The sequence below is a fragment of the Panthera uncia genome (assembly GCF_023721935.1).
Source record: "Panthera uncia isolate 11264 chromosome B3 unlocalized genomic scaffold, Puncia_PCG_1.0 HiC_scaffold_1, whole genome shotgun sequence".
Lineage (NCBI taxonomy): Eukaryota > Metazoa > Chordata > Mammalia > Carnivora > Felidae > Panthera > Panthera uncia.
Window position 1 is genome coordinate 56,384,647 of NW_026057582.1, and position 24,319 is coordinate 56,408,965.

Consider the following 24,319-nt stretch of genomic DNA (forward strand, 5'->3'; position numbering starts at 1 on the left):
TTTCTTTCTTTCTTTCTTTCTTTCTTTCTTTCTTTCTTTCTTTCTTTCTTTCTTTCTTTCTTTCTTTTTCTTTCCTTCTTTCAATAATTTATTGTCAAGTCATAGTCCTGGCTTCAGGAGTAGATTCTCATGATTCATCACTTAAATACAACACCCAATGCTCATCCCAACAAGTGCCCTCCTCAATGCCCACCACCCATTTTCCCCACCCCCCTCCTCATTCCCATCAATCCTCAGTTTTTTCTCTGTATTTAAGGGTCTCTTGAAGTTTGCCTCCCTCTCTGTTCATAACTTATTTTTCCTTCCCTTCTCCTATGGTCTTCTGTTAAGTTTCTCAAATTCCTCATATGAGTGAAAACATATGATAATCTTTTTTTGACTTACTTCACTTAGCATAATACCCTCCAGTTCCACCCACATTGTTGCAAATGGCAAAATTTCATTCTTTTTCAATGCTGGGTAGTATTCCATTGTGTGTGTGTGTGTGTGTGTGTGTGTGTGTGTGTGTATTTACATATATATATTTATATTTATATTTATATTTATATTTATATTTATATTTATATTTATATTTACCATATCTTCTTTATCCAATCATCAGTTGATGGACATTTGGGCTCTTTCCATAATTTGGCTATTGATGATAGCATTGCTATAAACATTGGGGTTTTGTGCCCCTATGAATCAGCACTCCTGTGTCCTTTGGATAAATTCCTAATAGTGCTTGTGCTGCATCATGGGGTAATTCTATTTATAATTTTTTGAGGAACCTCCACACTGTTTTCTAGAGTAGCTACATGAGTTTGCATTCTCACCAACAGTGCAAGAGTGTTCCTCTTTCTCCACATCCTTGCCAACATCTTTCATTTCCTGAGTTGTTAATTTTAGCCGTTCTGACCAGTGTGAGGAGGTATCTCATTGTGGTTTTGATTTGTATTTCCCTGATGATGAGCGATGTTGAGCATATTTTATGTGTCTGTTTGCCATCTGGATGTCTTCTTTAGAAAAGTGTCTATTAATGTCTTCTGCCCATTTCTTCTGGATTATTTGCTTTTGGGGTGTTGAGTTTGGTAAGTTCTTTATTGATTTTTGATACTAACCTTTTATCTAATATGTTATTTGCAAATATCTTCTCTACTCTGTCAGTTGCCTTTTAGTATTATTATTTCTTTTGATGTGCAGAAACTTTTTATCTAGGTGAGGTCCCAGTAGTTCATTTTTTGCTTTTATTTCCTTGCCTTCAGAGACATGTCAAGTAAGAAGTTGCTGCGGCCAAAGTCAAAGAATTGTTGCCTGTTTTCTCCTCTAGCGTTTTGATGGTTTCCTGTCTCACATTTAGGTCCTTCATCCATTTTGAATTTATTTTTGTGTATGGTGTAAGAAAGCAGTCCAGTTTCATTCTTCTGCATGTTGCTATCCAGTCCTCCCAGCATCATTTGCTAAAGAGACTGTCTTTTTCTTTTTTTTCCCAAAGGATACTCTTTCTTGCTTTGTTGAGGATTAGTTGGCCCTATATTTGTGGATCCATTTCTGGGTTCTCTCTTCTATTCCATTGGTCTATATGTCTGTTTTTGTGCCAATACCATATTGTCTATGATGATTACAGCTAAAGTCTTGGATTGTGATGTCTCCGGCTTTTGTTTTCTTTTTCAACGTTACTTTGGCTATTTGGGGTCTTTTGTGGTTCCATACAAATTTTAGGATTGTTTGTTCTAGATCTGTGAAGAATGCTGGTATTATTTTAATTGGATTTCATTGAATGTGTAGATTTCTTTGGGTAGTATAACATTTTAACAATATTTGTTCTTACAATCCATGAGCATGGCATATTTTTCCATTTCCTTGTGTCTTCTTCAATTTCTTTCATAAGCTTTCTATAGTTTTCAGTGAAAAGATCTTTTACCTCTATGCTTTGGTTTATTCCTAGGTATTTTATGGTTCTTGGTACAATTGTAAATGGGATCGATTCCTTTATATCTCTTTCTGTTGCTTCATTATTGGTGTATAGAAATGCAGCAGATTTCTGTACATTGATTTTATATCCTTCGGTTTTGTTGAATTCATGTATGAGTTCTAGTAGTTTTTTTGGTGGAGTCTTTCGGGTTTTCCATGTAGAGTATAATGTCATCTGCAGAAAGTAAAAGTTTGACTTCTTCTTTGCCAATTCAGATGCCTTTTATTTCATCTTGTTGTCTGATTGCTGATGCTAGGACTTCTAACACTAGTTAAACAACAGTGGTGAGAGTAGACATCCCTGTCATGTTCCTGATCTCAGGGGAAAGGCTCTCAGCTTATCCTCATTAAGGATGATACTAGCTATGGGCCTTTCACATATGGCTTTTGAATGGTTAGGTATGTTCCTTCTATCCAGCCTTTCTTGAGGATTTTTATTAAGAAAGGATGCTGTATTTTGTCAAATGATTTTTCTGAATCTATTGACAGGATCATGTGGTTCTTACCCTTTCTCCTATTAATGTGATGTTTCACGTTGATTGATTTGCGAATATTGAATGAGCCCTGCAGCCCAGCCAGGAATGAATCCCGCTTGATCATGGTGAATAATTCTTTTAATATAGTGTTGAATTTGATTTGCTAGTATTTTGTTGACATTTATATCCATGTTCATCAGGGATATTGGTCTGTAACTCTCCTTTTTAGTGGGGCCTCTGTCTGGTTTGGGAATCAAGCTAATGCTGGCATCACAGAATGAGTCCAGAAGCTTTCCTTCCGTTTCTATTTTTTGGAAGAGCTTGAGAAGAATAGGTATTAATTCTGCCTTAAATGTCTGATAGAATTCTCCGGGGAAGCCATCTGGCCCAGGGCTCTTATTTGTTGGCAGATTTTTGATAACTGATTCATTTCTTTGCTGGTTATAGGTTTGTTCAAATTTTCTATTTCTTCCCTTTTGAGTTTTGGTAGCGTGTGAGTATCTAGGAATTTGTCCATTTCTTCCAGATTGTCCAGTTTGTTGGCATATAATTTTTCACAGTATTCTCTAATAATTGTATTTCTGTGAGGTTGGTTGTGATCTCTTCTCTTTCATTGCCTCTAATTGGGCCCTCTCTCTTTTCTTTTTGAGAAGTCTGGCTAGGGGGTTATCAATTTTGTTTATTCTTTCAAAAACAGGCTCTTAGATTCATTGATATGTTCTACTTTTTTTTTTTTTTGATTCTATATTGTTTATTTCTGCTCTAATCTTTATTATTTCTCTTCTTTTGCTGGTTTGGGCTTTCTTTGTTACTGTCTTTCTAGTTCCTTTAGATGTGATGTTAGGTTCTATATTTGGGAACTTTTTTGCTTCTTAAGATAGGCCTGGATTGCAATGTATTGTTCTCTTAGGAATGCCTTTGCTGCATCCCAAAGGGTTTGCACTGCCATGTTTTCATTTTCATTTGATTCCATATATTTTTTAATTTCTTCTTTAGTTTCCTGGTTGACCCATTTATTCTTTAGTGGGATGTTCTTTAATCTCCATGTATTTGGGGCTTTCCAAATTTTTTCTTAAAGTTGACTTTAAGTTTCATAGCATTGTGATCTGAAAATATACATAGTATGATCTCAATCCTTTTATATTTTTTCAGGGCCGTTTTGTGACCCAGTATATGATCTATTTTGGAGAATATTCCATGTGTACTCAAAAAGAAAGTGTATTCTGCTACGTTTGAATGAAAAGTTCTGAATATATCTTTTAAGTCCATCTGGTACAATGTGTCATTCAGAGCCATTGATTCCTTACTGATTTTCTGCCTATATGATCTGTCCTTTGTTGTGAGCGGAGTATTAAAGTCCCCTACAATAACAGTATTGTTATCTATACATTTATTTATGTTTGTGATTAATTCTTTTATATATCTGGGTGTCTCCAGGTTGGGGGCATAAACATTTACAATTGTTAGCTCATCTTAGTGGATAGACCCCTTAATTATGATATAATGCCCTTCTTCATCTCTTGTTACAGTCTTTGTTTTAAAATCTAGTTTGTCTGATATAAGTATGGCTATTCCGGCTTTCGTTTAACATCCAGTGACATGATAGATGGCTCTCTATCCCCTCACTTTCAGGCTGCTGGTGTCCTCAGGTCTAAAATGAGTCTTGTAGGCAGCATATAGATGGATCTTGGTTTTTTTATCCATTCTGATACCCTATGTCTTTTGATTGGGGCATTTTGATTATTTTTATTATTATTATTATATTATATATATTATATATTATATATATTATAATTATTATTTTGATTATTGAATTTTATGGATTTAGTGTCATTGTGTTATATGTAGGTTTCATGTGCATGATGATGTCTCTGGTCCTTTGTAGTCTTTGCTGCTTTCCACTCACAGAGTCCCCCGTAGGATCTCCTGCAGGGCTGGTTTAGTGATCATAAACTCCTTTAGTTTGTTTTTCTGGGAAAGCTTTTATCTCTCCTTCTATTCTGAATGACAGCTTGCTGGATAAAGGATTCTTGGATGCATATTTTCCTATTCAGCACATTGAAGATTTCCTGCCGCTCCCTTCTGGCCTGCCAAGTTTCAGTGGACAGGTCTGCTACTAGCCTTATGTGTCTACCCTTGTAGGTAATTCTGATTCAAATTCTTTACTACACTATTCAGATCTGTTCTATATGTATACCAACCAATACCCAGACCTGGTGGTCTATCTGTTCAATTCAGTGTTTGGTGTACTGAATGAGATCAGATCCACAAGCATGGAGTTTTAAGAGGAGCCCAGAAATTCATAAACAATTTGTGTATTTTTTTCCTTAGCACTTTCATCTCTATAACCTCTCTTGCACTTCCTGGTTTATTTGGGCTAATCTCTGGAATTCTACACAGAACACTGGAAATATATGTACCCTGCTTTGGTGTGCATTCCACAAACTGCTCCTGAATCCAGAGCCTAGCAAAAAAGTTAAGAGAAAGAAAAAATAAATAATGGAATTTTACCCATTCTTTTGGAAACACATTCCATTATAGGAAGATGAAGGTTCCTCTCTCTTGTAATTTTGCCTCTTTCAGGCTTCCATTGCTGTAACCATGATGTGGTTGTTTAAAGACTAGAGTGTAGGAGAACAGAGGAAAGAAAACAAAAGAGAAACATTATATACCCTCTTGGAGTATCAGGGGTTCCCTTTTATGCTCCTTGAGCCAGAGCTAGAGGTTTTCTCTTGGAGCTCCTTCCTTGATTCAGTGGATTCTTCTGGTACATGGGTTCAAGCCAGGAGGTATCAGAGCAAGTAAAAAAAAAAAAAATGTTAAATTCACTGCAACTTTAATGATAGCTTGAATCCTGGTCTTCACCTCTATTCTGTCTGCTCTATTTACTTGTGAGAGTTCTCAGTATTCATTAGCACATACTGGTAGTATGTACATACATCTTAGCCAGCACTTGAACCCAAATATTTTTAGTGTAGTTTTATTTTGTACTAAAACCAAAAAGGGAAATACATGGGTAAAATAGCATTGGCCAATTTCTCTCCTTCAAAAGTGACATATAGAACCTTAAATAAGATAGTTTCGCGAGTCCATTATTTTGTAACATTTCAAGAAGCAAATCAAAGCAATGATGTGTGTGCTCTGATATTACATATTGAAACATATGTAAGAAATGAATATCAAGAAATGAAGAGTATAAAGCATGGAAATGATACCAATGTTAGGAATTTGGTTAACTCTGGGTAATGATAAAGAGGAAAAGAATAGTGTATGTACTTTGGTCTACGTAGGACCAAATAGTATTGTAATGTACGTTTAATTATAATTACGGATAGGTATATGTAATATTATTTTCTGCTATTTTCTCTGTTCAAAATGTGTCACAATTAAAATTAAAATATTAAAAATCTTATGGAAAAATAATTATTTTAATTAGTACTACAGTTATGTGCAGAATCATTTTGGAAACAATATTCTTATACTGTTAACTGTAGTAATAATTCTGCAGGAAGATATAGCAATATGGACAAGAGTTTAAAAGTAACTGCTGTTCTGATCATATTTGTAATATTATGTAATGGTAGAATTTGGCATAAAAGACATCATCTGTAACACAAAAGTAACAACAATGTATATCTTCTAATACAACTGATAAAGCATTTGGAGCACATATATTTGAGCTGAACTTAGTGGGCTGGTGCACTAGATAAGAAATAAGACAATGAATTAATACATTTCCAACCTAAGTGTATGTGTGCTTATTAAAGACAAATATACAATTACAATTAGCATTTCAACACATTTGAGTACTTCTTAATGGATGGCTTAGGAATTACTCTTCTTAGAAGACTCAGAAAAAGTCAAGGTGTTTTGTAATTTGCAGGGATGATCTTAATTTTGAAAAGCAGTATTGCCATTCAAAATTTCAATTAAATACATGTAAAAGGAAAAAAGTTACAAAATATATTCCAGTATATTTATTTACCAATTATTTTCATTTTTCCAATTTATCCTACTCTAAACTTACACATCCAAAACTGAAAAAGATATTTAATCATTCCCATTATCATGACATTTTCTTTTTCTTTCTTTTTCTTTTTTTTTTTTTTTTCATTTTGGGAAAATCGAGTGTGTTTTTTTTTATTTATTTATTTATTTATTTATTTATTTATTTAATATGAAAGTTATTGTCAAATTGGTTTCCATACAACACCCAGTGTTCATCCCAACAGGTGCCCTCCTCAATGCCCATCACCCACTTTCCCCTCACTCCCACCCCCCATCAACCCTCAGTTTACTCTCAGTTTTTAAGAGTCTCTTATGGTTTGCCTCCTTCCCTCTCTGTAACTTTTTATTTAATTATTTTTTTATGTTTGCTTATTTTTGAGAAAGACAGAGCATGAACAGCAGGAGGGAGGGGCAGAGAGAGAGGGAGACCCAGAATCTGAAGCAGGCTCTTGGCTCTGAGCTGTCAGCACAGAGCCCAACACGGGGCTCAAACTAACAAACTGTGAGATCATGACCTGAGCCAAAGTCAGATTCTTAACCAACTGAGCCACCCAGGCTCCTCTCAATTATTCCTTTTAAAGAAGGAGAAAAGTAAGAAAGAAAAAAAACACAACTATTACCATTTGGTCGTTTATTTATCTAAACTAGGTTATTTATTGTAATTTTGCTATTATTCTCATAATTCATAGCATTTATCTAATGGAGTCATTGGGCATAATTAATATGCAATAAAAATATGGAATAAATCAATAAGAAATTATAAATACTCAAAAACTGTATTATTATTTTTAAACTAATTTCTATAAATTGGTAATCATATAAATTTTTTTTTAATTTTAAAATAATTGAGGCTATTTCAATGCACATTCTATGACATACAGTCCTCTTTTTCCTAAAAGGACACTTGGAAAATGAGTTTATGACCTAGATTTATTTTTTTTCCTTTTTTAGCTCTCAACAATCTAGCTGAGATTAGAGGTTATCTAATATACTGAAAACCATGTAATTGAAGTAATATCTCTTGCCTTTAAGAGAAAAACATAGCTACTAGAATAAAAGTTACAGAGCCTTGACATGGTCTTATAAACCAACCTTTGAAATTCATTATGGACAGGGATTATGTGTTTTATTTCCCTCTAGTGGTTAAGCAAATGACTAAATACAAGGAAACAAGTCAATTGTGTTTTGATGCACTTGCTTAAAAGCCATACATAATATTGAGATATCTCATGTAGAGTACATACAGAATTGTACTATAAAATTTGCAAACAGGAAATGAATATGCACTCATTATTAAATAAGCACACTGAACCCCTAAATGGATCACTAGAAAATCAGCAGTCGGTACCAAATTATTTTTTTATATTCTGAAAGCCAGTGTTCATGAGGCAGAAACTAGGAGATAAAGTGATGCTTTTCCTTTTTTGAGCTAATACAGGCAAGTTACAGAAAAAACATTAAGAAAAGGAAAAATCAAATTGCATTTTATTTCCTTTTGAGAAAATTGGTTTGTTGCAGAAAATTCATATTTACTTTGCTAACAATTATTTTTGATAAGGCAACTCTGAAATTTATATCACCTGAACAGATGATCTGGAGCAGAAAAATCATTTAAAAAATAAAAGCTATATACTTTTTAAAAAACAGAGCATATGCTAAACATTTAGATGAAATATTTAATTTAATGCCCATCATAATAAGTGATATACGTTCACCATTTTATAGATGGTAACTGGAGGAGACTGGTAAAATATTTCTAAGGTGACAGAAATGGTAGGGCAAGGATATAAACCCAGGTAGTCTGGTTCCAGAACTTACATTCTATTAAGAAGGGATCAAGGCATGGTATCTGGCAGAAGAATCTGGGACAGTTTTAAATATTTACCATGCACAACGGATACTTGAATAATCTGGAGTTATTTTTAGGGTATAGTTCTGACAGTGTTATTGAATTCAAGTTTCATAGCACATTATTTTTTATCAACTGTATAATAATATGAGATACAAAACCAACACAAGGAAAACAATTAGTGATTTTTATTTTAAGGAAATCATTTAATATATATATTCTTGGCAATTTTGTGATATTACAGACACAATTTATTAAAAATTTCATTTTATATTTTAGGCTACATTGTACACTTACTGTTTGAAACATTATTCTGGAGAAAGATGACACAAAATATTGAAATAAAGGAGAAAACTCAGAGTTATTCTGGTGATAAAATTACTTTAAAATTCTGAATTAAGTACAGAAAATAAAAAACGCATATTGAATGTTTTTAGGATACTTTTATATTGATGGGTAAAATATGAATCAATTTAAACAGTTTATCTCAAGGGTAAGATTTGGCATCATTTAAAGAGATATTTAATTTTTTAGAAACATTGAAACTAATGATAATAAATATAAAAATACAGTAATTTTCTGTGGTCTATTTGTATCTTTAGAGACAGTTTTGGAACAGAGATTTCCAAAAATATTTAAAAAAATTGAAACTTCATTGGATAAGGGTATATCATATGTGAAAAACAACAAATAATGGTCAATTAATTGACTTCATATAATTTGCAATTTCAGGAAAACATTTTAATAGCTTAAACATTTCTATTATTTTATAAATGTCTCTGCACACTGGAAACCATTTATGATCCTAGAGATTCCATAAAACAAAATTCAACAGAAGATAGATTTGTTTGCCAACCACAAATGTTTAGTAGCTGAAATGAAAGTATTAAAAGGCAAAACTACAGCAAACCAAGTAAAAGGGCTTCACCTAATCATGTTTCATCGCATTCATTTAGAAAAATAATTGCATCATTCCTATTGACATGCTCTGTCATCATACATTATCTTATTGCAATTGGAAGATGAGAGAAATGTTGAAGAAAATAATCTAATGCTTTCTTTCTAATTATTGCTTAGATTCACAACTTGCTTCATTACTAATATTGAGGTAAACAGAAATGATAAGCTACAATTAGGAAGATAGGATTTGTGAGGAAAAATAGACTGTATACATAATAGGAATTGCTTTTATTATTAATAGAATTCTTAATAGTTTTATTTATTGATATGACCTTACCTTTGAAACCCATCTATATTGAGGACCACAGTAGACTAGAATTCAGTTTCCTCATTTAGTTGGCTCAGCCAAAACTACCTTAAACCAACAGTTTAGCAGTCCATTGATGATAGTGGTCAATTTTTGTACTAAGATCTATAATGTTGGTATATATTGGAAGATTTGTATATGTTTCATTTCACAATATTCATAGTATTAACTGCGATCTTTCTGACTATGGTAGGAATAACTATCAAAATGTATTTATCTGGTAACCAACTAGAAACTGCCAATGATATAATATAAATCAATAAAGAAAAGCATAATTCCATATTTTCCTCACTTGTTTTCAAAGAAAACTCCAAGTAATTCCTAAGAAAGAGATGACATTGTGTCATGCCCAATTGATATTCTGTATCTCTTTAAAATAAAGCAAAAAAAACCCCCAAAAACATAAAAATATTCTAATTTAAATATGGTTTAGGATAGGACAATTTGAAATGAAAAGGTATAGAGGTAAAAAATAAAGTAAAAAGGAAGAGAAATAAAAAACCAGTGTTAATTATGCCGTAGTGTGATAAAGAATTTTATAATTTTAAAAGTAAAATATTAAGCATAATAAAATATTGACATATTTGCATGAAGCCATGTCCCAGATTATGTAAAGTGCTAAATGTAAACCAGCAATCATAAATATTTGTGAGTAAATTAAACAGTTGAACAAGTGAAACATTGAAACTTACTTATCTTAGCAAAGTTGAACTTAAGTGTGTGAAATGATATAAACTCAAATGATGTAAGCCGTGGAAACATGAGTTTTTGATATTTTTCACTGAGGGCTAAAGTGTTTATTTTGTCCAAAATATTGTGTGTAGGCCACAGAAGAATTGAGTATGAAACTTTGGATTTTCCAAAAATGGCCACTACTACACTTCTAGAATTTTACCACTCCAACATCAACAGGGGTTGATTATATCTGCTTAAAACTAGGTGTTTTTTTTCAACAGAGTGGAGCAGAAATATGCCATGTGACTTCCGAAGCAATGTCGAAAACGATACCACTTTCTTGTGATAGTCACTCTTGTAACCAGCCACCCTACTGTGAGGAAAACCAAGTAGCCTGTGGAGAGACCTTAGTTAACAGTGTAAGTGCTGTACTGAGTACTCTGGCTATAGCAGGCAGCACCTGGCAGCCCTGGCCATGTTTATGTGGAAAGTGGTTTCGTAGCACCCACGTGAGGCACTTCAGCTGATGTTTGTGAAATGGAGATGAGCAATTTCCACTAGGCCTATGTTAAATTAGTAAATAAGTTTTAAGGACTAACTTACTAAGTCATTCCTTTTAAAAGGAATATATTCAAGTCTTGTTTAGTGAAATCTCCTCAGTGGCCTCGTTAATATTTCTTAAAAAAATATTTTTTAAACATTTATTCATTTTTGAGAGACAGGGTACAATAAGGGGAGGGGCAGAGACAAAGGGAGACACAGAATCTATAGCAGACTCTAGGCTCTGCACTGTCAGCACAGAGCCCGATGCATGGCTGAAACTCAACAACTGTGAGATCATGACCTGAGCTGAAGTTGGATGCTTACTGACTGAGCCACCCAGGGACCCCAATATTTCTTTACTAAATAAGTGGTTGTGTCTTATTTTTCAGTGTAAGAATTTTCCATTTGGGTTTCTTAAGAATTAGGCCATGTGTGATAGATGTTTCCTGTTTTGTTCCACCTCACTTAACCCCACTAAGGTTTTGGTTAGCTCCAATGAGATGGTTGAGCTCCTTTGATTTCTTAATTTATTAAAATTTATCTTACATAAAAATGAAAACTATTGATTTCAGGGAATAGATTAACATACGATTGGGTGGAGGAAAGATCCATTTCTTTTGGGTCCTCCTCATTCTCTCTCTATTCTAATTTTTCCAGATACCCAGAAGCCTTAGCCATTGGCTTGGCTGAAAACCCTGTCATAGTTTCATATTATGTTGCCTCACAGTGTCATATTTGATCTGTTGAAAAGTAGAAATAAATATTGGAAACTAATTTCACTCAAATTCTTTGCCTATTTTTGTTTATCTGTCTCCTTCTCTGTTCAATCAACATCCTTAGCAAACCCAGAGGTAATCTTGTGACTTGTCTAAATAAACAGATAAAGCTAGTTTGAAAAGAACGTGATGTATTAACTTCATCTATTACTACCCATTTAATATGTTAAAGAGAAATAATGTGACAGATATCTTGCAAAGTACTTTATATGATTTTTTTTACATTTATTTATTTTTGAGAGACAGAGACAGCATGAGCAGGGGAGGGGCAGAGAGAGAGAGAGGGAGACACAGAATCCGAAGCAGACTCCAGGCTCAGAGCTGTCAGCACAGAGCCCAATGCAGGGCTCGAACCCACGAACCGTGAGATCATGACCTGAGCCGAAGTCGGACGCTTAACTGACTGAGCCACCCAGGCGCCCCTCAAGTAATCTTTTTACCCAACTTTCCAAGATACTTCTGTATGGGTTGCTTCTGGGGCTACATGTTAGAATATCAAAATGTTATAACAAGAGGACTATGTGGCCCAACTGAACAAACTTAATAAGTACATACAGTATTTTTATCATCATAAAGCATCTGGAAGAAAACCTTGATAATCTGAGTCTAACCAGATTCCACTGAGGATCACTTATCTCTACTCATGCTTTCCTTGATAGGATTTAAAATGGTAACTTGAGCTGCCAACGAACCAGAAATTATACTATGATTCAACAACTAAGAATATGTGATTCTAGGAAGAGTAAGCTTTAGAAAACGTGGAATTGAATTTAGCACTCAGGTGAAGAATATAAATGATTTTCATGTATTCTCTCATATGGGTCTATTTGGCTCACATTAGATTAGTTCTACCTTAATAGATAAAAATTAAATTAAGTCTGAAATGTATTAATTTATGCAACCAATAGTTTTTAAGCATTTAATATGTTTCAGGTACTTAGAGAATGTGAAATTGAAATTAATTTAAAAATGTGTAAATAAGTACATGGAAACAAATGATCTCTGTTTTCACATAAATTACGTTCCAGTGAAGGTAAGAATACTTGTAAAATATAAAGTAAAATCTGTACAGTGTATGTTCGATGGTGGGAAATGTCACTTTTTGTTTCTGTATTCTCCTGTTTCCATTTTTCTGTTCTCTCTCTTTTTTTTTTTTTGCATTATTTGAGTTTTTATTTTTTTTAATTAAAAAAAAATTTTTACATTTGTTTATTTTTTGAGAGACATAGAGAGACAGAGCACAAGTTGGGGATGGACAGAGAAGGAGACACAGAACCGAAACAGGCTCCAGGCTCCGAGCTGTCAGCACAGACGCAGGGCTCAAACTCACAAACCGTGAGATCATGGCCTGAGCCGAAGTCAGACGCTTAACCAACTGAGCCACCCAGGCGCCTCACATTATTTGAGTTTTTAAAGAATTATTTTGAAATTTATAGGTCCCTTTGCAGTTATTTTTTTGGTGATCACCCTAGTGGTTGTTCAGCACTAGTAATGTATGTAAAAGTTAGATATTTTGCAACACTGTACCTCTTTTTACCCCTCTTAATCTTTTACCTTTTAGTCACCATACTGGGCTCATCACACTTTTACTCTTTAGATGTAAAGAGTTCTAGCTTTTTAAATAGCTTGGAGGTCACTTCAGCAAGAGTGGGAGAGGCAAAAATGTGGTCAGGTACAATAGCAATGGCCACCTGCCTCCTTGTACCACCGAAAGCAAAAGCAACAATCAGTGATCAGAGCACAGATCCCTGATATTTGTTGGACAGCAAATGTCCCACCCTGGTTTCCACAAACTGCATGCAAGATGCTCCCCCCAAAATATGTTCATGACTACTTGCCATGGGACTGGGGGTATGTACTGGGGAGAGGACACTGTGCTAAGAGCTGAAATTGACAAAAGTTCACTGCAATTAATTCTCCAAGTCTTCTGTTAAGTTGCAAGCTTTCAATAGACTCCTAAATTCCAAAAGAGTTACATCAGATTAATTCTGGCAGTGGTGAGACAGGTTCCTGGGACTTCCTACTCTGCCACCTTTGGAATCCTCTCAATGTTTTATTTTTGCCTGGCAGCATTCAATACTCTTCCTCTACTTTTCCCTTTCAGCAGTTTGGATGTGATATGTTTAAACATATTTTCTTTTGTGTTTATCGCACATATTATTAAAATGTAAATATTGTATTTCACCAAATTTGTAAATTTTTCAGCCATTAATTTTCAGACACACTTTCTGCTTCATCTTTTTTTTCTTCTCTTCTTCCATGAATTAAATTATATGTGTATTAGCCCTTTTAATTTTCTTCCTAACTTCCCAGAGTCTTTGTTTACTTTGTTCAAAAATATTTTCTCTGTCCTCTTCAAAGGGTTATTTGTTTTCTATTATCTTCATTTCCCCAGCCAGTTATTTTTTTAAATTTAAATACTAAAATTTTCACTTTTAAAACTTACATTTAGTTTTCTTTTGTATTTTGTATTTCTCTGCTAAAATTTCTTATCTCTTTATCCTTCATGTTTATTTTTTCCTTTACCTCATTAAGTCTAATTATGGTAGCTTCTTTAATGTCCTTATCTGATAATTTCAACATCAAGTTTATCTTGCAGCTGGCCTCTGTTGATATTATTTTCCCTTCAGAATCGATTGTATTTTCCTGATTCTTTTTGTATGCCTATTGACTTTAGATTATAACAGACATTGTAAATATTGTCATGAAGATGCTGCATTCTGATATACACCTATCAAGAGTGTTCACATTTTTGTTTAAGCAAGGCATTGACATGGTTATGTTCAAACTGCAAAATCTATTTTACCTTGATGGTAATGGTAGAAGGGCAATTCATTAATCTTTTCCACACATTGCTTCAAATTTTCCTTGCACACAACTGGCTTGGAGTCAGCCAGAGAATTGGATAAAACTAATATAGAGTTCAGGACTACTATAATTCAGTTTTGTTTGTTTGGGTTTTTTTCTTCCTCTCTCTCTCAGTACCCACTCTCATTCTTCATAGGCCATAGTTGTCCAAAACTTTGCTCTCACTTTTCTCAGGCCAGAAAGATGATGAACTTGCTCTTTTGAATCTTTACTCACCATAGGTCACACTTTTAGGCCCTCCTGCAACATCAGCCCACCCCATGCCAGCCTTTTCCTACAACACTTAACTGCCCTCCAAAATTTGTCTACTTTGTTTTCTTCTCCAAATCCTTCCTATAGTGTTTGTAAACAAATGTGTTTACATTTGTTATTTATAGAATAAAATCTTACAAAGCTATACTAGAAACAGACACAATACTTAACTTTTAAGAGCCTTTTTTTTCTGTTAAGAGGAAGTAAAATAGGAAAGCCCTGGATTAATCATGGACATTTTCATGTTACCTTAGTGCTACTGAACCACTAACTGTACTTTAAAAACTATTTTGTTCACGTGGAGAAAAAACATCTATCAACAAGACATAATTCCACAACTTGTTCTTTTGAATTCTTTAATGAGGAAATTATCTAGTGTTTTTAAGAGAAGGTGGCTTTAGATCTTGCTGACTCTAATTTAGACATACACAAAGAACCATTTTTAGGCCTTTAGTTAATTCTGGAAAGTAAATCAACCTGTGTACACAGTCTTGGTGTCACTATATGAAAAAAATTCAGAACACTGATTTCTCTTTGCCTACTTTGAAAATCATAGCCATTTCAATGATTACTAATGATACTAACTTTTAAAAGTGCCATATTATAAAATCATTCCTCAATTTCCAAAGAGTGAGGAAACTATATATCCCATTATCTAAGACAAATTATTCCATATGTCAACAAAACCTAGTGAACAATATTACAACAGTGTCTTCAACTTTGAATTCTTAATCTTGCTTCCCTGGTAGTGATTACATCTGTTCACTAAAGAGTCTGTTATAAAATATACCTGCTATGTATTGTGTAAGATGAAAATGTGCAGAGTGAATGAAATTTATTGCCCTGCTTAATGTATTTTTAATACTCTGTTACTAATTCCAGTGCCCTAATTAGAAAAAAAACACACATTTTGTAACGAATTTCCAAGAACCACAGCCTGGGGATGGAGGTCGTGGAGAGAAAAGCTGACTAATGAAAGTCTAATGAAAGAAAATGATCAAATTATACCTCAAACCACTGGAGAGTTTCCAGAATTGAGCTGCCAATATGATTCACAGAAATTCTGCCATATTTATGGCACAAAATTCTGTTTGTTAACACTTAACCATGTATTGAGGCCTCCATTCTCTAGAAGGGATGGTTGTAAGACAAAATATTACAGAGATTTTTCTTTAGTAAAAAAAGGATAGCAGTGAACAATAAGCTTTTGTGAGGCACAAGGTTGAGTGAAATTCTTGAAGGATCACATCAACCTCATCACTAGAATTAATAAATTGTTTTAAATAACTCATAGCATTTACACATAAATGTTGAACACTTTTTATACATGCATGTTAATTTTCATAGTATCATGGTTGTTTCATCATGCATCATAGAGTGGAACATATCAGTAAGGAAATTACCACTCTCTTGCTTTAAATGTGCAAACAGTGCTGATTTTTGATATAACTATCATAAATCTACTACGGTAGAAGCTAATATCTTCATATCAAACCGATATCTTTGTTGAACAGATGTAAATGATTGCAAAATATCCATAACATGAATTGATTACTTAGGTAATGGACTGAAGTCATATGAAACAAAAGACACACAGAGTATTAAGTGGGCAGTATCTTATAATGCATGACTCATCTAAAGCTAAAGAACATTGTAATTTTCATATTTTGACTCAATTGATATTCAATATTTTTCAAAAGATTGGTGTTCAACAAGAAAATACTCCATGCTTAATTGAAAATCATTCGCATTTTCTAAAACATGTAATTTATTATTCATGTACTCATAATTTTCTATCAAAGATCCCATAATTTAAAAAGTAATTTATTTTACCATAACTCCTTCTAAAAATGGTTTTCCATTTCTGACAGGGGATCCAAGTCATTTTATAGCTGATCAAATAAACAAACTCAGATCCTGTTAAAAATAATTTCAGGGGCGCCTGGGTGGCTCAGTCGGTTAAGCATCCGACTTCAGCTCAGGTCACGATCTCGCGGTCCGTGAGTTCGAGCCCCGCGTCGGGCTCTGGGCTTATGGCTCAGAGCCTGGAGCCTGCTTCCGATTCTGTGCCTCCCTCTCTCTCTGCCCCTCCCCTGTTCATGCTCTGTCTCTCTCTGTCCCAAAAATAAATAAACGTTAAAAAAAAAATTAAAAAAAAAATTTCAAATTTTTGTTGATTCTGATTCTAAAATACTAATTCCATCAATTCTTTTCTGCTTTTGGGAGGAAATTTCTTATCAAACTCACTGTGTTGGCTGAAAAAAAATCTTCATATTGTCCACATTATTATCTCCAAAAGAGTTTACACAACAGACAATTGTTGGACTCTGTCACAATAGTTTGCTATGATCTTTTCATGAAACATGTGACATACTATTTTCCAGTATTTATTTTACTTCAATGTTCTGGTCTTAACACTGGCTTCTGCATTTCTTCTCAGTTCAACTTCGGTAGTATGCTTTCGTTATGAATTTACAAATATGTTATACTTGTTTAACCACAAAAATAATTTTATTACCATGGAAATAATAATTATATCAATTTAATTACCATTCATGATTTCATAGGTAAAACTGTAATTCATGTTGTGTGAATAAAATATTCAAATCATGACATGACAATTTTACAGACAATTTATCAGATTATAGGAAATGTCATTCACACTAAATCAATCCATTGACACAAAAGAGATAAGAGGCATGTTTCTGTGTATTATTGGAAACAAGGTATGCATCTAAGAGGCACACTATAATACAGCAGTAATAACTTGTTCAGTGCAATAGTTATGGTGAAATATGGTCCTACCAGAACAATATTGAGTTTCATACAAAAATTGTTTTCTACTGCTTCACTTTTTAAATTTAAACTTACACTTATTAAAATAAAATTTAAAAATCAGTTACTTAGTTGGGGTGCCTGGGTCACTCAGATCATGATCTCACAGTTCATGAGTTCAAGCCCCAAGTCAGGTTCTGTGCTGAAAGCTCCGGGCCTGGAGCCTGCTTCAACTTCTGTGTCTCATTCTCTCTCTGCCCCTCCCCTGCTCATGCTCTGTCTCTCAAAAATCAATGTTAAAAAAAAAAAAAAAAAAAAAAAAAAAAAAAAAGTGAGTTGCTTAGCTGCACCAGCCACACATTAAGTGTTTAACATTCACATATGGCTACTGGCAGAAGTGTCTTGGACAGTGCAGCTCTAAGGTCTTTAGATAGCCCTAGAAGTATTATGAGTTGTTTCTTATTGAACTTGGGAAAATGTGTTTTCTCTCAAGGCATATGAATTAACTTGTTTTTATGGGGCAAATACATACAGCATTCATCATGAAAAGGTGAATGGTAAAATTTACCATTTTAATCATTTTAAAATTGACCATTCAGTGGCATTGAGCACATTCTAATTTTTTATGTTAGAATGTAACCAAAATCTTTCATTATAGAGTATTATGAGAATAAAGTATTATACATATGTTCTGTTTCCCTTATTTATTTATTTATTTATTTATTTATTTATTTATGTACTAATTTTCTAATGTATTTATTTTGAGAGAGAGACAGACAGAGCACAAGCAGGGGAGGGATAGAGAGAGAGAGGGAGACATAGAATCTGAAACAGGCTCCAGGCTCCGAGCTGTCACCACTGAGTCCGATTGAGGACTTGAACCCACAAACTACGAGATCATAACCTGAGCTGAAGTCAGAAGCTTAACTGACTGAGCCACCCATGCACCCGTTTCCCTTTTTCAAATGCTGAATATTTAGTAATCATTTGCACACCTAACTTTTAACTTAAAAGCTAATGAAGAATATATCAGCCAAAATTAATCCCACAAATAATCTCTTTAAACATACTCTGGTCTATTAGTAGATTGCTTAGGTCAGGAAAAAAAAAAATATATATATATATATATTACTTCAGAGGGTCAAATACAATGTAAATATATATATATTTTTTTATATTTACATTGCTTGATATTTAAGGGTTTGTTGATGTTTTCTTCAATAGGTGTTAATGAATGACATTCTTACAACCTGTTGCTGGTTATGTTCTTTGAATTGGTATCACTGGGAGTTGTCTGTGTGTTTCCTGTGGATGAGAAATGTGTTCATGCTTTACAAAAAAAATCAATTACCTCTGTTTTATTTGTTAGTATTTTCTCATTTATGGTGGCAGCTAGAATTTTATTTAAAAGTCTACAATAAAATAGCTTAGAACTATCTTAATAAACAATCATTAAAAGCTTCTAAAATTATATTTTATAGCTTTGGGAATGTAGTCTTTTTGCTCTGACCTGACACTGGACTCAGAATATTTTAAAGTTCATACAGCACTATTTGTTTTATCTATAACCCATTGTCTTGGCATAATAGACTTTCTACCAATTGGAGTGAAGCCTGAAGATACAGTAAACCATAAAAGATTTTCCAGAATAGAAGTGTCAACCGTACTGATCAACAAGATATATAAGCAAGCCTACAGGGGATGATTAAATTAAACTGTATTGAAATCCACTTGGGAAGAGAGACTGTAGTTATGTACTATCTCCTCAGTTCTTGTCAGCTGTGGGAAAGCCAAATTTTGAGAGCATTTTCCAGAAATTACATTTTAGAAAAAACAATGTTTTACTTATTGGACAATAAAACATTCCATAGACCAGTGAATGATTGATGGAATATGTAATCAATAAATGCTACTGAGAAGCAAAGGAGACAAATCTATTTCAAAGGGATTGTCTCCGTCTATTTTCTTCTGCAAAAAAGAATGCTGGGATTGATACTTCAGCCATATTGCCTCAAACCAATCAACTTAAAACCATACCTAATCATTCCAATATGTACTCACTATTTATTATTACTCTGTAAATCAGAGGTTTGGGTTCACTGAGGTGGGTTCTGTGCTCAGGGTCTCACAAAGCCAAATTCAAGGCTGCAGTCCAGGCTAACATCCCATCCAGGGAGGAATCTGAATCTAAATTCATTCAATTTATTGAGAGAATCCAGTTCCTTGCAGCTAGGTCTTATTGTCAGCAAAGGGCTGTTCTCTACTCCTGCAGGCCCATCACATTTCTTCCTGTGTTTCCCTTCAACTTCATATTAGCAAGAGTGTCTTTCTCCCACTTCAAATTTCTGTAGTTTCTTCTTCTGTTACCAGAAAAAGAAGATTTGTTTTTAAAAGTACTCATGTGATTAGATATAACTTACCCAGATAATGTCCCTCATCTTAAGGCCAGCCATGATATGTAACATAACATAACCATGGAAGTGATATCATATAATTTCTGGCAATTATTGTGAGATATCTCATGGGGGCCATTTTAGGAATTCTGCCTACTACCATAGGCAATTTATAGATATTGTTCAATACAATCTAATTAGCTGGAAGTTTGAAATGCAAGATGGCCTCATATTTTAGTCCACTATAGCGAAGTAAAAGTCAACTAGGGATATTTCCATGAGAGAGGAAGTTAAGCACAGATACACAGGCAATACAAACTTAGCATTCTGTTGAATTTAATGGAGTTACATCCTGTATTTCAGATGTAAATTTGGTTTCATTTGATTCTATATGTGAACAGTACTGGCTATATAATTTGTCAGACCCATTGAAAAATTAAATAAGGTGCTTCATGTTCAAAAAGTAGAACATAGTATAATTAAATGTACCAAAGCATAAAGCTTTTTCCCTTCTCTTGTGTTTCCTTCCTCAACTTTCCATGGTGGTTTTTATTTGTTATTTGATGTTGTTTTAAGTTTAAAAAATTAATTTTAAATTTTAACATGAATTTTACTCTTCCATTTCGCATTGCCAATTTTTGATACATATATAAGAGCATTTATATCATGCACTAAATCAAAAAATAACATTAAAATAAATTCTTATTCTATAGCTCACACAGGCCTATGTATTTTTCTTACCAGAATAACAGAAATCATGTACAAAAAATAAGTGGACTTTATTTTACTTCTTGATACATACATATGCTACTTATACTCTCTGCCTTTGACTTATTGATGAGTAAAGAAGAACTGAAAGGAAAAGGAACTATGGGTTCCCTTATCTTTACCTTTAACTTTATAATTTTTAGCATAAATGGTTGTCTAATAAGGAGAAGTAACATGAGTAAGACAGCATATGATTGAGTTTCTTTGTTATTTGTGTTCTGAGAAGCCCAGTCTTCTTTCTGAGTTTGAAGTAAGCTCTGGTTAAAATAGAAACCATGGTCTGTCAGTAGTGACAGCAGACATCCTTGCCTTGTTCCTGATATTAGGATTAAAGGATTCATACTTTATCATTTAGTACACTGTTAGTTGTGGATGACTTGTTTGTGTTTTAAAAGTTGAAGAAATTATCTTGAAAGCCACATCTGTGAAAACTCACACAAGAATAGATATAAATAGGCCTAAATAGATCTATTAAAGAAATGGAATTGATAATTCATAATCTTCCAAAACTGTTAGCACCAGGCCCATACGAGTTTTGTGAAATACCAATTCTCTATAATATCTTTCAAAGGGTGGACACAGAGGGAATAAATACTTTCTAACTCATTCTATGAAGCCAGCGTTACTCAATATCAAACCAGACAAAGTCACTACAAGAAAACTACAGATCTATATAAATATCTCATGAACATATATGTAAAAATCCTCAATAAAATAGTAGCAAATCCGTTAGTAGGTGGAGGAAGGATAGTAAAGTATCTACCAGACTGAGAAGCAACTTTGAGACCAAAAAAATGAAGGAAACCACTCCATATTATTTACACAGTTTTATTCAGGGTATCTTACTGATAAACAATCCCAGCTCTAGGCAGCTATTTTCCACCCCTACTCTCTGCTAAGTCCAAACATTAATCCCCAGCTTTTATAGAGTGAGGAGCCTGGCAGGGAGGTCAAAGGGTAGTTACCTAAAGTGACATCATCTGTACACCAGAGTATCTCTACTAGTTATCTAAAGAGGGCCTTCTTGTGTTCCACTTTAGGGAAGATCAGAACAAGCCTTCTCACGTTCCTGTCAGGGCACACATTAACTTCTGTGGGGCCTGGAACACACAGCCCTGAGGGAGATCATCATGCAGACATGAACAAGATGGAGAGCCAAAGATGGAGTCAGTGTTGTCAGCACTCCTACACAAATCTAATCCAAAAAAAGCATGAATAGAATTATACACCAGGACCATGTGGGATTTCTCCCAGGTATGCAGGCTGGTTCAACATTCAAAATCAATTTATGTAATCAATCTTATCAACACACCTAAAAAGGAAATCGTGTGATCATATCAATAGATGCAGAAAAAACATCTCACAGAATCCCAACAGCCATTCATGATAAAAATTCTCAGTAAAAGGGAATAGAGGAGATTTCCCTCCACTTGATAAAGATTATCTACCAAACCTTCAGCTAACATCATACTTAATGGTGAGAAATTTGAGGCTTTCCTGCTAAGATCAGGTACAGGCAAGAATGTCACATCTCCCCACTCCTTTTCAACATTGTACTGGAAATCTTTGCTAATGCAATAAAGCAAGAAAAGGAAATAAAATGTATACAGAATGGAAAAGAAGACATAAAACTGTCTTTTTTTTGCAGATGACAAGATCATATCTATAGAAAGCCTGAAAGAAGAGAGAGGAAAAACAAAAAAAAACAAAAAACCTCTTGGAACTATTAAGTGATTACAACATGGTTTGCAGAATAAAAGGTTAATACACAAAAGCCAATTGTTTTTCTATCACCACCACCAACAAGTAGAATTTGAAATAAAAAACACAATACCATTTACATTAGCCTCCCCAAATTAAATACTTATGTACAAATCTAACAAAATATGTAAAATATCTACATTAAGAAAACTACAAAACTGATGAACAAAATCAAAGAACTAAATAAATAGGTGTTCCATGTTCATGGATAGAACTCAATACTGTCAAAATGTCAGTACTTCCCAGCTTAACCTATAAATTCAATGAAATCCCAAACAAAATTCCAGCAAGTTATTCTATGGATGTTAACAAACTGATCCTAATGTTTATACTGAGGGGCAAAAGATATAAGAGCCAGCACAATAATGAAAGAGTAGAACAAAGTTAGGACTGATAGTACCCAATATCTAGACTTACTGAGCTATATTAATAAACACAGTGTATTGGCCAAATTCTGGATAAATAGATCAGTGCAATAGAATAGAGCCAGAAATAGACCCCTATAAATATAGTCAACTAATCTTTGGCAAAGGAGCAAAGGTAATAAAATAGAGCAAAGATAGTCTTTTCAACAAATGGTGCTGGAAAAAAAAAAAACTTGACATCCACTGTTTTTCTCCTTCTACATCTTTCTTACTTTCATAGATTTACATTTCAATCCTTTATATTCTTGCTTTGAGTCATTGTTAGATGAATATTGCCTCTTACAAAATCTGTGGTATACACTCTAAATTCTTGCATATTCAGAAATATCTTCCACAGTAACAGTGAAAAGATGTCTTGGATGGGTGTAGGACTGCTGTGTTCCACTCATCGAATTTCTCTTAATGAGTCTAGATAAAATTCTAGCTTCAAGTGTTTCAGAATATCTGCTAGTGATATTCTAATATCTTCTTAATTCTTATTAACTTATTCTTTCAATTTGGGGAACATGATGTTTTTTGGCATTGATTTTTTCCAAAAACTCCATGAAGCTTTCAAACTTTCTTCAGATAAAAATTTTTTTTCTTCTAACTAATCATTTTTCTCATATATTACATTTTCATTTTTTAAACTCATTTTTTGCATGTTAGGTCTCTTGTGTTTTCCAAATAAGCTTCTAAGATTTTCCCTCATATATTTCTTCTCTATTTTTTCTCTTATTTCAGCAAAAATCTCCCATTTGATATTCTAGTCTACTACTTCAGATCATTAACTGCAATATAGTATTTAACGTCAGATCCTTAAAGACAACAATGTATTCATTAAGTTGTTTTCCTGAGAAATCATATCATCATCTGCCACCCTACAACAGCTCTATTTTATGAATTTTATGGTTCTTTTCCTCTGTTTGATATTCCTCAGAGGGCCCAGTGAGAAGGCAGTTTTTTGTTTGTTTAATTTTTCATATATTCATTTTTACATTGAGACTCAGGTCTTTATGCTAGATCATTCTCAGTGTCTTCAGTCCTGCAAATGGAGAAAGGAAAATCACTCTCTCCCCATGGTGAGCCTACTGCATAGCATAAAAAGTCCTCATCTTTCCTTAAGGTCTCTCATAGTAAACTTCATTCTTCTCTAATCACTTTGCTCTCCAATTCTCAGGAACAACAAGAGTGACTCAGCACATCCAATCAGCAATTCTCATCACATATATTTCAAGGCAGGTGATTATTAAAGCAAAAAAAAAAAACTATTACAATAGAGAAGAGAAATCAGAAGAAAACAGTCTGAACTCAACTCCACTGTAAAAAGGGTGGGAGAGGTTTTTTTTCTTTTTTTTATGTTTATTTATTATTTTTGAAGGAGATAGAGAGCAGGAGAGGGGAGGGGCAGAGAGAGAAGGAGACACAGAATCCAAAGCAGGCTCTAGGCTCTGAGCTCTCAGCACAGAGCCCGAGGCAGGGCTCGAACTCACGAACTGTGAGATCACACCCTGAGCCGAAGTAGGACACTTAACCAACTGACCCACCCAG

The 24,319-nt window shown here is 33.8% G+C and overlaps 1 long non-coding RNA gene across 2 annotated transcripts in view; it reads left to right on the forward strand.

Moving 5' to 3' along the window:
* The first annotated feature begins 889 nt into the window (after nucleotides 1–889).
* The window catches only part of LOC125909556 (uncharacterized), an 83,620-nt gene continuing 60,190 nt past the window's right edge, over nucleotides 890–24,319 (forward strand). The window contains exon 1 of one of the 2 annotated variants that reach the window (XR_007453720.1): nucleotides 890–1,070. This is a non-coding gene — a long non-coding RNA (uncharacterized LOC125909556). The remainder of the gene's footprint in view (nucleotides 1,071–24,319) is intronic. The other variant, XR_007453719.1, reaches the window with a different exon arrangement.